The sequence below is a fragment of the Mustela erminea genome, chromosome 5, assembly GCF_009829155.1.
Source record: "Mustela erminea isolate mMusErm1 chromosome 5, mMusErm1.Pri, whole genome shotgun sequence".
NCBI classification, from domain to species: domain Eukaryota; kingdom Metazoa; phylum Chordata; class Mammalia; order Carnivora; family Mustelidae; genus Mustela; species Mustela erminea.
In genome coordinates, this window is record NC_045618.1 from 64,504,370 (window position 1) to 64,515,309 (window position 10,940).

Consider the following 10,940-nt stretch of genomic DNA (forward strand, 5'->3'; position numbering starts at 1 on the left):
TTGATGGGCAAAGGAGAAATAGACATTTCTCCAAAGAAGATAGGCAAAGGCCAGTTAAAGCGCCTTAAAAGATCCTCAACATCAGTATCACTAGGGAAATTCAAGTCAACACCACAATGAGATACCATTTCACATCCACTGGAATGGCTATTATTTTGAAAAACAAAAACAAAACAGAAATTACCATGTGTGGAAAAAGATGTGGAGAAACTTGAACCCTCATACATTGTAAATTGGTTTAGCTACAGTGGAAAAAATTATGGTGATCCCTCAAAAATCAAACACATAAGTAGGATCCAGGAATTCACTTCCAGGCATACACCCCAAAAAACGGGAAGTAGAGACTTGAACAATATTGGACCACCAATGTTCCTAGCAGCATTATTTGCAGAACTCAAAAGGTAGAAGCAACCTAAATAGCCATCCATGAATGATGCGACAGACACATGTGGTATATATATACAATGCAATTATTCAGACTTAAAAAAAGAGTGAAATTATGATGCATGTTACAGCACAGACAAACCCTATGCTAAGGGAAATAAGCCAGACACAAAAGGACAAATATTGTATGATTCCACTTATATGAGGTAACTGACTAGTCAGATTCATAGACAGAAAGTAGGATAATGATTAAGAGAGGAGAAGGTGGGTTATTGTTTAATGGACATGGAGCTTCAGTTTCCGATGATGAGAAGCTTCTAGACATGTACTGTGGTGATGGCTACACAGTGTGAATGGAAGGAATGTCACTGCGGTGTAGACTTCAACATTATGAAAATGATAAATTTTATGTTATATATACTTTAACACAATAAAAAAGAGGGCAGTAAATAAATTAATGAGTATTCTGATGCTTAAATTATTTTAAAAAACCAGGTCTCAATGTTACTGAAAATTAAACAGATTTTGTGAGTCAGGACAGGCTGGTTCCAGCACGCCTGCAGCTTAATAGGGAGGGCTGAGAGAGATTGCTCAGGGTCATACATGAAATGGAAGAGCCAGCCCTGACTCTAGATTTTCTATTTCCACATCAGCATACTGTTTTCCACGTAAGCAGGTAACTCTCAGATTGGTGTTGCAGATTCTGAAGTGTATGTGTTTGTTACAGAATGGCAGCACGGTAATCAGGAAAATGACCTCAGAGGGTAAGCTTTAGGAAGTGTTTAGTTTGGAAAAAAATGAACAGGGCAAGTATCAGAGAGTCGGAAGATGGGAGAATAGGGTTAGGAGGAAGTCAGAGGTCCGGTTGCCTGTTAGATCTGTATATATGCAGTAATGTTGCGGGGGGGGGGGGGCGTCGCACAAAAAGCCCCCTTCTTTGGGCCTCACCAATTGTGTACACACTTGGGCTGAGATGAGGGGTTTCTGAAAGATGTCCCTACCTTCTAGATGTAGCTACCACCTGGACAACAGATTCCCAAGGATATCTTCTCCTCCGCTAATTTCCCTGGGTCCCCCAGGCCTCCCATCTGGAGGTTGTCATAAGAACGGCTCAGATGAGGCATTACAGTGACAGCCTGACAAAGAAGTCCTGAGCTATGATGCTGACAGATACATTTCACTCAGAGAAAATAACATGTACCAAGTCTCAGAGGCGAGAATAAGAAAGCCAAGGGCTTTGAACAGCAAACAACTTTGCCAGCTCGGAGGCAGTAATAGGCGAGGAGCACCCTGACCTGTATGATGAACTCATCTCCCTGTGAGAAAGATGCCGTTTCAGCTCAACGTCTGTTCATTTCTTTCTCAGAAGTAAGTTCCTCCCTCAACTTAAAAGCTGTACAGTGAATTTTTAAAGGCTCTTTTAAAGGAAGTTGGACTTATTTATGGTCCCCACACATTCTCAACAAAGCCATGATCCTGCCAATGGTATAAAAATGAAATCATAAGGGGGAATTTGCAAATGTAAACTTTTTTAAGTATATAATAATTACAGACTTGGAGTTTCACTCTTTACTAATGTTAAACTAGACATTTTTGAGAGCTCAAGTTATTTCCTGATTATAAGTTATAAGAGCATTAATACTTTCAAGACACAAAGGTAATACTGAGTGGATTTCTGAGAATCAGCAAGATACCAACATTGAAAACATATTTACCTACCAGGGACTCATTTTCCTCATTTAATGGCTGGTCTAACAATGTCCGCCTGCAGAGTTGTTGTAGGGAAAAGAAGAGAGTGTGAAGTACATACAGAACCTAGCAGTAAGTAAGCATTCAGTACATTGTGACTGCTAGTACCATTATGCAAATAAATGTTTAATTCAATAAATATTTGTTTAGACATGGTCTGGAATCTAGGTTTTGTTACATCTTTTATTTCAAGTTATTAAATATTCTAATCACAGAGAAACAGAAAAAGTAACGTGTCTGGAAGATCATTTATTTTAACTCCTTATGAGTTTCAGCTGTATAAAAATGCCACAATGGATCCATTCCCCCAAATCATACTGGCATTGAACATGCCCCCTGGGAGAACTTTTCTAGGGTACATATGTAGAAGTGGAGCTGCTGGTCGCGAGGTATGATAATCTTTGCATCACAAATTACTCTCCAGAGTGGTATATTATTTTCTTTTCTATCCAACACTGTAGAAGCATTCTCATTTACCAACACTAGATGTCAGGCATTTTAATTTTTGCCAACAGTATGTGTATGAAATGGTATCTCACTGTTTTGACTTGTATTTCCCTTATTAGAGGTTGCGTATTATTTCATGTGTTTTTGCTTATTACAGTGTTACCTTCAGTAAACTCCCTGTTCATGTATTTGACTCACTTTTGTAAATTAGGAATTTGATCTCTTCCTTACCGATGATACTCTGGCTCTCAATCCTTTGCCAGTTACATGTACTATAAATACCTTTTCCACGTCTAGTACTTGTCTTCTTAATTTTGTTTATAGTGAACTATAAGAATCTGTAAGGTGGAAAGGAGTAACACTTACCTCATATGATAAAAAATATACCTGAAAGCTCCTAGTCAAGTGTCAGGCACAGATAAAATATTCAGTAAAAGTGTATCTCCACCATGCCCCCTCCACTCACAACCTTAAGAAGTTAATAACTGAGTAATAATAGTAAATAGTAACTCTAGCCTCAACTTCCTTATTTGTAGAAGTGGGATAATAATACAAATTATTATTAGTAGTAGTATTAAATCCTCAATTTTCTAGTTTGAAGAAGTGGGATAATAAAAAACTCATAGAGTTACCGTGAAGTATAGTATTTTGCCCAGGGGCTGGCAAACAGAAAGGTCTCAACATTTGGTAGTTGCTTTCACTGTCATCATTATTAGGAGAGGTACATAATATATATAATTAGAGCAAAATATCACCTATCATAATATTATATATAATGTAATATGTATTCTATATAATATAGAGCAAAATATAATAAAAACTCTCTTTGAGAAAAGTATTAATTCAGTGTTACCAGAATACAGAGGTGAGAGTGATAATGTCCCGCTGGGGGGCCAGACTAGAGTGCGGGAGACTTCATGGAGGAAACGGTATTTGGATGGGCCTTGGAGGAAGATAGAAATGGAAGACATTCTAGCAAACAACAGAGGCATGGAGAGGATGCATACACAAATCTCCAGTTTGCCAAGGTATGGGGTCAACTGAGTAAGTCAGACTCAGGAAGTGAACATTTGTTTTTCAGGTTATCAGCATAGTCTGTGCACTAAAAGGTAACTCATGACTTAATTAGTATTCTGAGTATAAATAGGAAACAGTGGTGGCTTTGGAATAAATTTTGGCACACAGGATCAGTGGATGAATTACCTAGAGAAAAGTACATTAAGAGAATAGGAGATAACACATGTGACTGGAACAGAGAAAGCGAGTACATGGAGATGCCACATGAGTGACAGGCAAGGGCCTACTGCTCTGGAGAGCCAGGTTTGTGGCTGCTCACTTCCTGTCTTTCTGGGCTCAGGAAGGTATGATTTTCTTTTTTAAACAGGATCAGTTCTAAAATCTGACCTAGAAATAGTACAGCCTTTACTCTTCGTCTTTGCTTATACAGGCCCAGGCAGTCATTGTCGGCCTAATTTTTTTGTTTTTTGGATGAAACAAATTTCACTCAGTATGTTGTATCTTGAACAAAACGTGCTCCACTTACATTTTATGTACTTTTATTTTAAAATAGTATTTGTATTAGCATATACTAGCATCTGTATGGCTGAATTCCTTATGTTCTGTCTAGTTTTTTTCCTTTCCAAATTTATAGCATATGATCAATTACTTTAAAAATGATGAGGTGTTACCGTTCTCTTAACAGTGTAGAATTTACTCATGACACAACTGACTTGCAAAGCTGTTATTAGATCCAGCTGTAAATTTTATCCATCACACACATAAAAAATTTGTCACCACCAAGTATCTGGTCAGGACTGTTACTCTTTTTTCTTAGAAAATCCCAGGTTTGAACATAATGGAATGCTTTTTTTCTCAAACAGAAAACAGTGGGCAGTTTTGTATACAAAACCAGAAATGGCAGCAGGGAAATTCCAATCATTTAGATCCAGTGGAATGTTAGCTGCTTTTTTTTTTTTTTTTAAATCCATATATTTGTGTGTGAGAGAGTGTGTGCACAGGCATGTATGCATGCCGTGGGGAGGAGCAAAGACAAAGGGAGACAGAGTCTTAAGCAGACTCCACGCTGAGCATGGAGTATGCAGGGCTGGAACTAACCACCCTGAGATCATAACCTGAGCCGAAACCAAGAGTCAGGGGGAGACAAACCAAGACAGACTGTGGACTCTGAGAAACAAACTGAGGGTTCTGGAGGGGACGGGAGTGGGAGTTGGGTGAGCCTGGTGGTGGGTATTAAGGAGGGCATGTATTACATGGAGCATTGGGTGTGGTACATAAACAATGAGTTTTGGAACACTGAAAAGAAATTTAAAAACAACAACAACAAAATACCCCACAAGAGTCAGACACTTAACCAACTGTTCTACCAGGCTCCCCACCTCAAGGATTTCTAAAGGAACAAAGCTACTACGTTTTCTTACTTTTTAAAAATGTATCTGCTGGAGGTGGTTACCATGTGTTGCACAGATGTAGCTAAAGTGATCACTGTGGGACCAATAGTTGTTTCCTCATTGTCTACCATCTCTTTAGTTTGCCTCTGGCATAAGTAAAATAAGCAGCAAGTGCATTCATCACTAAATAAGTCTTACATGCTTGCAAATTTCTAAAATACAGTAGAATGAAAAATAGTAAGAAACCTTGCTGCTTGTTGGAATCTGAGCTAAATTACTTGCATCCAAGCAATTAAGGACAAAAGGATCCTATGGAGGGGCGCATGGGTGGCTCAGTGGGTTAAAGCCTCTGCCTTCGGCTCAGGTCATGGTCTCAGGGTCCTGGGATCGAGCATGCATTGGGCTTTCTGCTCAGCAGGGAGCCTGCTTCCTCCTCTCTCTCTCTGCCTGCCTCTCTGCCTACTTGTGATCTCTGTCTGTCAAATAAATAAAGCTTTAAAAAAAAAAAAAAAAGGATCCTATGGTTTGCCATAAAGTGTGGACCATGACTCTGGGATCAAAATACAGAATTTAGGGTGCCTGAGAGCTCAGTCAGTTAAGCATCTGCCTGCTGCTCAGGTCATGACCCCAGGGTCCTGGGATCAAGCCCCACATATGGCTCCCTGCTCAGCGGGAAGCCTGCTTCTCCCTTTCCCACTCCCCCTGCTTCTGTTCCCTCTCTCTGTGTCTCTCTGTCAAATAAATAAATAAAATCTTTTTTTAAAAATACAGAATTTATTTACTTCTCACTCGATGAGATTAGTGCCTTCTTTTCTAGATCATGTCTCTATAACAACCTCAAATGATACTCAAAATGATACTTCCTATCTTTTAATAACTACTTTCTAATTTTCACCTGGATGTGCTATACTCCTAGCATACATCACCATTTACTTACACAGTAATGATTACTTCTTTTCAGAGCAAACACACCAAAATAAAACAAACACAATAACAAAAGCCAAAACCACACAGCTTAAGGTATTTTCTGTACAAAGTTCCTCTCTTTAAGGAACATGGCAATATTTTGAAAGAATTAAGATGCTTTATTCTTTTGCCCTTCTGAATGAATAACCTTCACCCAGTCTGGCTAAAGGTATCCATCTGCTTAGGGAGAGATTATGATTTATTAGAGAAGGAAATTAAATAGAAGGAAGGAATTGACACTTGGCTTTTAATATGCAAAAGATTAGGGAGTATATTTGTCGGCTTTCCTGTAGTAACAACTAACCTCAAATCCCAGTGATTTACAGCCACAAAGTTTTATTTCTTACTTATATTACTATATTTGGCTGCTGGTCAGTGTCAGCTTTACTGCTGTTCAATGTGTCTTCTCATCCTGTGACCCAGGCTGCCACTCTAGGGGCAGAAGGAATAGAATAAGAGGGCTGGTAGAAGGCTACACTGACTCTCAAAGCTTCTGTTCAGATGTGGCCTATATCACATATATCCATCCACGTGCCTTTGACCAAAGTCCATCATGTCGAAGCCCCATATCAATAGGGCAAGACTGTGTACTCTCCTCACAGGAAGTTTTGCAAGTCATATGACATCAGAAAGGGAGAATGAGCAATTGCACACAGCAGGATGATCCGCAACCTGCAGGCTGATGGTAGCCATGCAAGCCAAATTGTCTTAAGAGAGGCTTTTCTAAAATCCTTTATTTCTACCTTTGCTATATCAACCAGCAAGTCTACACAAAAGAGAATGTGGAAAAGACATTCCACCCAACCATTCAGCCACACAAGGCCTGTGAAAGGAGAAAGCCCAGTCCTTCCAGACTCTGGGAAATGAGAAGGGCGTCAATGCCATTCTGATTTCCTGGAACCAGTGTGTTAAGTAAGTGAGGAAAAAACCAACAGCAGAATACCTGCTCTCTCTTCATATTTGTTTGGGATTCTAGGACAAGATCAACTCTCAGGTGGCCTCTACCAAAACATGGGACACAGACAGAGTGACTCAGTGCTGCCGAAGGACTGAGAAAGAAGAACCTGAGGTTTAGGTTTCCTGAGTTCCCATTGTTCCCATAAGGTATACGACCCACGGAAGCCAAGATGAAGCCCAGACAGCTGAGCACTACTGGGTTCTGGTCAAGCAGCCTGGAACGCTGATTTCAGCCATAAATGCCTGGAGAGCAAGCAGCCCTCAGGGGGGTGAGGGACACTGTACCCGAGACCCAGAGACAGGCAGGTCCATCATTTATGACACTATTGCAAGGGAGTGTTTGAATTATTGCATCATTTTAAGTTTCAACCCAGGCTGGATAATCAGGTAATTTGTCTGCCTTGCTCATCAGTGGGTAGGAGCTCAGGAGGTAGGCTGTTAAGATATTGGAAAAATAAAGAAGCTACATTTTCTCTGAAGGCTCAAAGTAATAGACTGAACCACGTCTCTTCTGCTCACCATGATATCTGCAGTTCTGACACAGTGCCTGATATAAGCAGGTATTTAATAAATATTCACTGAATGAAGGGGTAAATGAGAGGCCATAAGAGAGGTGGAATGGATACACTGGTAAGGCCATCAGAGAGCTACCAGGCTGACTGAATTAAGACGATAATGCTTCTTGGGGCACCTGGATGGCTTGGTGGGTTGAGCCTCTGCCTTCGGCTCAGGTCATGATCTCGGGGTCTTGGGATCGAGTCCCGCATCGGGCTCTCTGCTCAGTGGGGAGCCTGCTTCCTCCTCTCTCTCTCTCTCTCTCTCTCTCTCTCTGCCTGCCTCTCCACCTACTTGAGACTGAAATACATAATATCTTAAAAAAAAAAAAAAAAGAAGAAGATAACGCTTCTTTTTGGCAGCAAGCCAACCGAGTCCCCACTTCACAACTAAAACAAGCTTGTAACTATTATGAAATGGCTCCTGTCACTATATTTAACTTACGTTTTGTTCCATGTTCCCTTTGGACAACACAGCTGCACCCTTTTGCCCCAAGAAAAATATATGACTAGAGGTACAGGATTTCAGTCACAGCACAAAAGCAGCAACTGTTATGGAACCAGAATGGGTGGTGTCTGAACCAATAAACTAACTTTGACATTTAGTGGCAACTTGGTCTTATCTGCCCTAAGAGAACTCCAGTGTTGGGGCCGCTGAATATGTAGGCAGTACAGTGGCTGGGATTCATTAAACAGAACATTCCTGGAAATAACAGGGAAAACATGGTACATAAAATACAAGGTTATGCAGAACTGAGGTGGAGCCATGTGCTGATGCAAACACTGTACCTTCCACAATCAGCTGTGCTCCTCAACATCCTTCCTGTGTATCAGAAGCATCAGTGGAGCTTTAAATAGGACAGGTGCTCACTCTTCTGTTCAGGAGGTATGGGGGGGGCGGTGCTGGACAATACTAACTTTGAAAAGCCCCCCAGGTAGCTCTGGTACACAGCCGGAGCATTCTGCAAGAGAGAACACCTGAAGCACAGGATGAGTAAATGCTGAATGAACTAATGAATGAAAAGGCTCCTGGGGATTATAAATTTTTCAAAAGCATGGACTGTATCTTATGTATTTTTGTGCTCCAGCCTCCAATGTTTCCTGTAATGAATGAATAATTGGATGAATGAGTCATGAGTACTCTACCTTGGTAGCCTGATCTCTCAAGAAGGCTTAAACTTGGAAAACAAACAAACAGGTTGATAGCTGATGTTCATTCTAAGTGTGCACTTCCTTAACAGAATTCCTGGCATAATTTTCTTTTTTCTTTTCTTCTTTTTTTTTTTTTTAAAGATTTTATTTGAGAGAAAGAAAGAGAGGAGGGGTAGGGGGGCGCAGAAGAGACGGAGGGAGAAGCAGGCTTCCTGCTGAGCAGGGAGCCTGATGCAGTACCACTCCCATCTCAGGACCCTGGGATCATGACCTGAGCCAAAGGCAGACGCTTAACTGACTGAGTCACCCAGGGGCCCTCCTGGCATAATTTTAGACAGACTAAATGAGAATGAACCTATGTGATCACAATAACACAGATTTTTAAAGAAATTCATTTTTGTTGAACTGGGATGCTGGGGGAGGGGGCAGAGGAAATTGGTGCTCTAATAAGATCTGCCCAGTGAAATCCTACATCCAAGAGAGTATGTGAAGAACAACAGAATCACCCCCTTCAGCTCTCTACTATTTGTTCATATTTATATTTATTTCTCCTTGAGCAGCCATATAAAGTACAATTGAAAATACCTAGTGTTACTGATACCATAAATAATATAACTGAGCACTACTTTGTGAAAATGTTTAACCTGTTAGTTAATGACTCCAAAACCCTGGGCAAATGAAGCAAACACAGACTGGTTTAGTGAAATTTCTAGCTCCGCGTAAACTTCATTCTCAAGCTTTGTGGAAACAGAAATTTTACTGGGAAAAAGCTAGCAGTTTTTCACTTTCTAAATCTTTCGAGTTAAATGCTATCATCACAGGAAACTCTGCTTGTTAAGCGAGGCTCAGCAACACCACAGAGCCCACTCTATTTCCCAAAAAGAGAAGGTGAAGGGGGAGGAGGAGGAAGAGGAGGAGGAGGGGAGGAGCGGCTGGCACGGTGTCGCTGTGTGGAGCGTCCAAGGGAGATTCTACAGTCCTCTGCCGCACTCACACTTGAGGGTACATGAAGGGAGGTTGGGGAAAGCAGGAGACAGGGCACACTGAACCAAAGAATGTGAAGTCTGAGGTGAAAGAGAGAGGAATGGCCTGGAGGTAAATGAGGAGAAGGAATCTATTCTCTGTTATAAGGGCAAACTGTTGGGGCACCTGGTTGGCTCAGAGGGTTAAGCCTCTGCCTTCGGCTCAGGTCGTGGTCTCAGAGTCCTGGGATCAAGCCCGCATCATCGGGCTCTCTGCACATCGGGGAGCCTGCTTCCTACCCGCGCAACCCACCCCCTGCCTCTTTGCCTACTTGTGATCTCTGTCTGTCAAATAAATAAGCAATATCTTTTAAAAAAGAGGGGAAAAAAAGGTAAGCCATTGCCAAAGCATTCTTTCCGCAAGTTTTCCAAAAGGGGCCAGTAAAACAAATAAAAGAAGAAGTCCTGAAGCATGGGGGAGATTTGTTAGTTTGATGGAGTGTCCTAATCAGAAGTCTTGGCAGAATGATCAGACACACCCACAGGCTTGACAACCCTTGTGAGGAGTGCTCTGGGCTGGCGCCTGCCTGTGTGAACAAGTACTACACACTCAGCTACCTGTCTGGCTGACACACGCTATTACAGTCGGCGGTGTAAATGACGGTTGTCTTTGAACTACTTGAAATAAGCAAGAATATCAAGTTCTGACCAGGGTCCCTCTTCCAAGGGGGGGTGGTGAGGTCGGGGAGCTGTGGGGATTATAGCTATTTCATTGTTTCTCTGTGAAAATGTAAAAACAAAATTAATAATATTTTTTGTTCTATTTTGTGTACTCCAGTATTTGCTATTTCTATGGTATTCTCCAATCACCTTACAACTTAACTTTAACATTACCAGAATGTTACAGGTATTTGAGAAACTAGGGACAAACAGCTTTTGTTTTTCTCAAATGATTACTCTATCCCAGCTTTAGAGATCATATTACTGATCATATTACTGATTACTGACCAGGCCCCTTGGATGCTTTTTAAATATTCAAGCAGGCCAGAAAAATCGATCACTGATGCTTTTTGAAGTGATGATAAAAAACAAATTCTCTTTGAACAGATAAATAAATAAATATATATCACAAATGACAGTTTTTATACCAGCCTTTTCTTGACATGGAACCAGTGAGCTCTAGTCTATATATTTTCATATATAGTTATTAAAATTTGCATTTGTATATTCAATCGAATCTTTCATTTATCTCATTATTTCCATTTGCTTTGTAAGAATTTTCTCTCAGAGAGGGAAACAAACCGTAAGAGACTCTCAAAGATAGAGAACAATCTGAAGACTGATGGAGGGAGGTGGGCAGG

The 10,940-nt window shown here is 40.9% G+C and overlaps 1 protein-coding gene across 4 annotated transcripts in view; it reads right to left on the reverse strand.

The window, feature by feature from the left end:
* Window positions 1–10,940, reverse strand: part of FRMD5 (FERM domain containing 5) — a 310,741-nt gene that overhangs the window by 133,460 nt on the left and 166,341 nt on the right. The window lies entirely within an intron of this gene.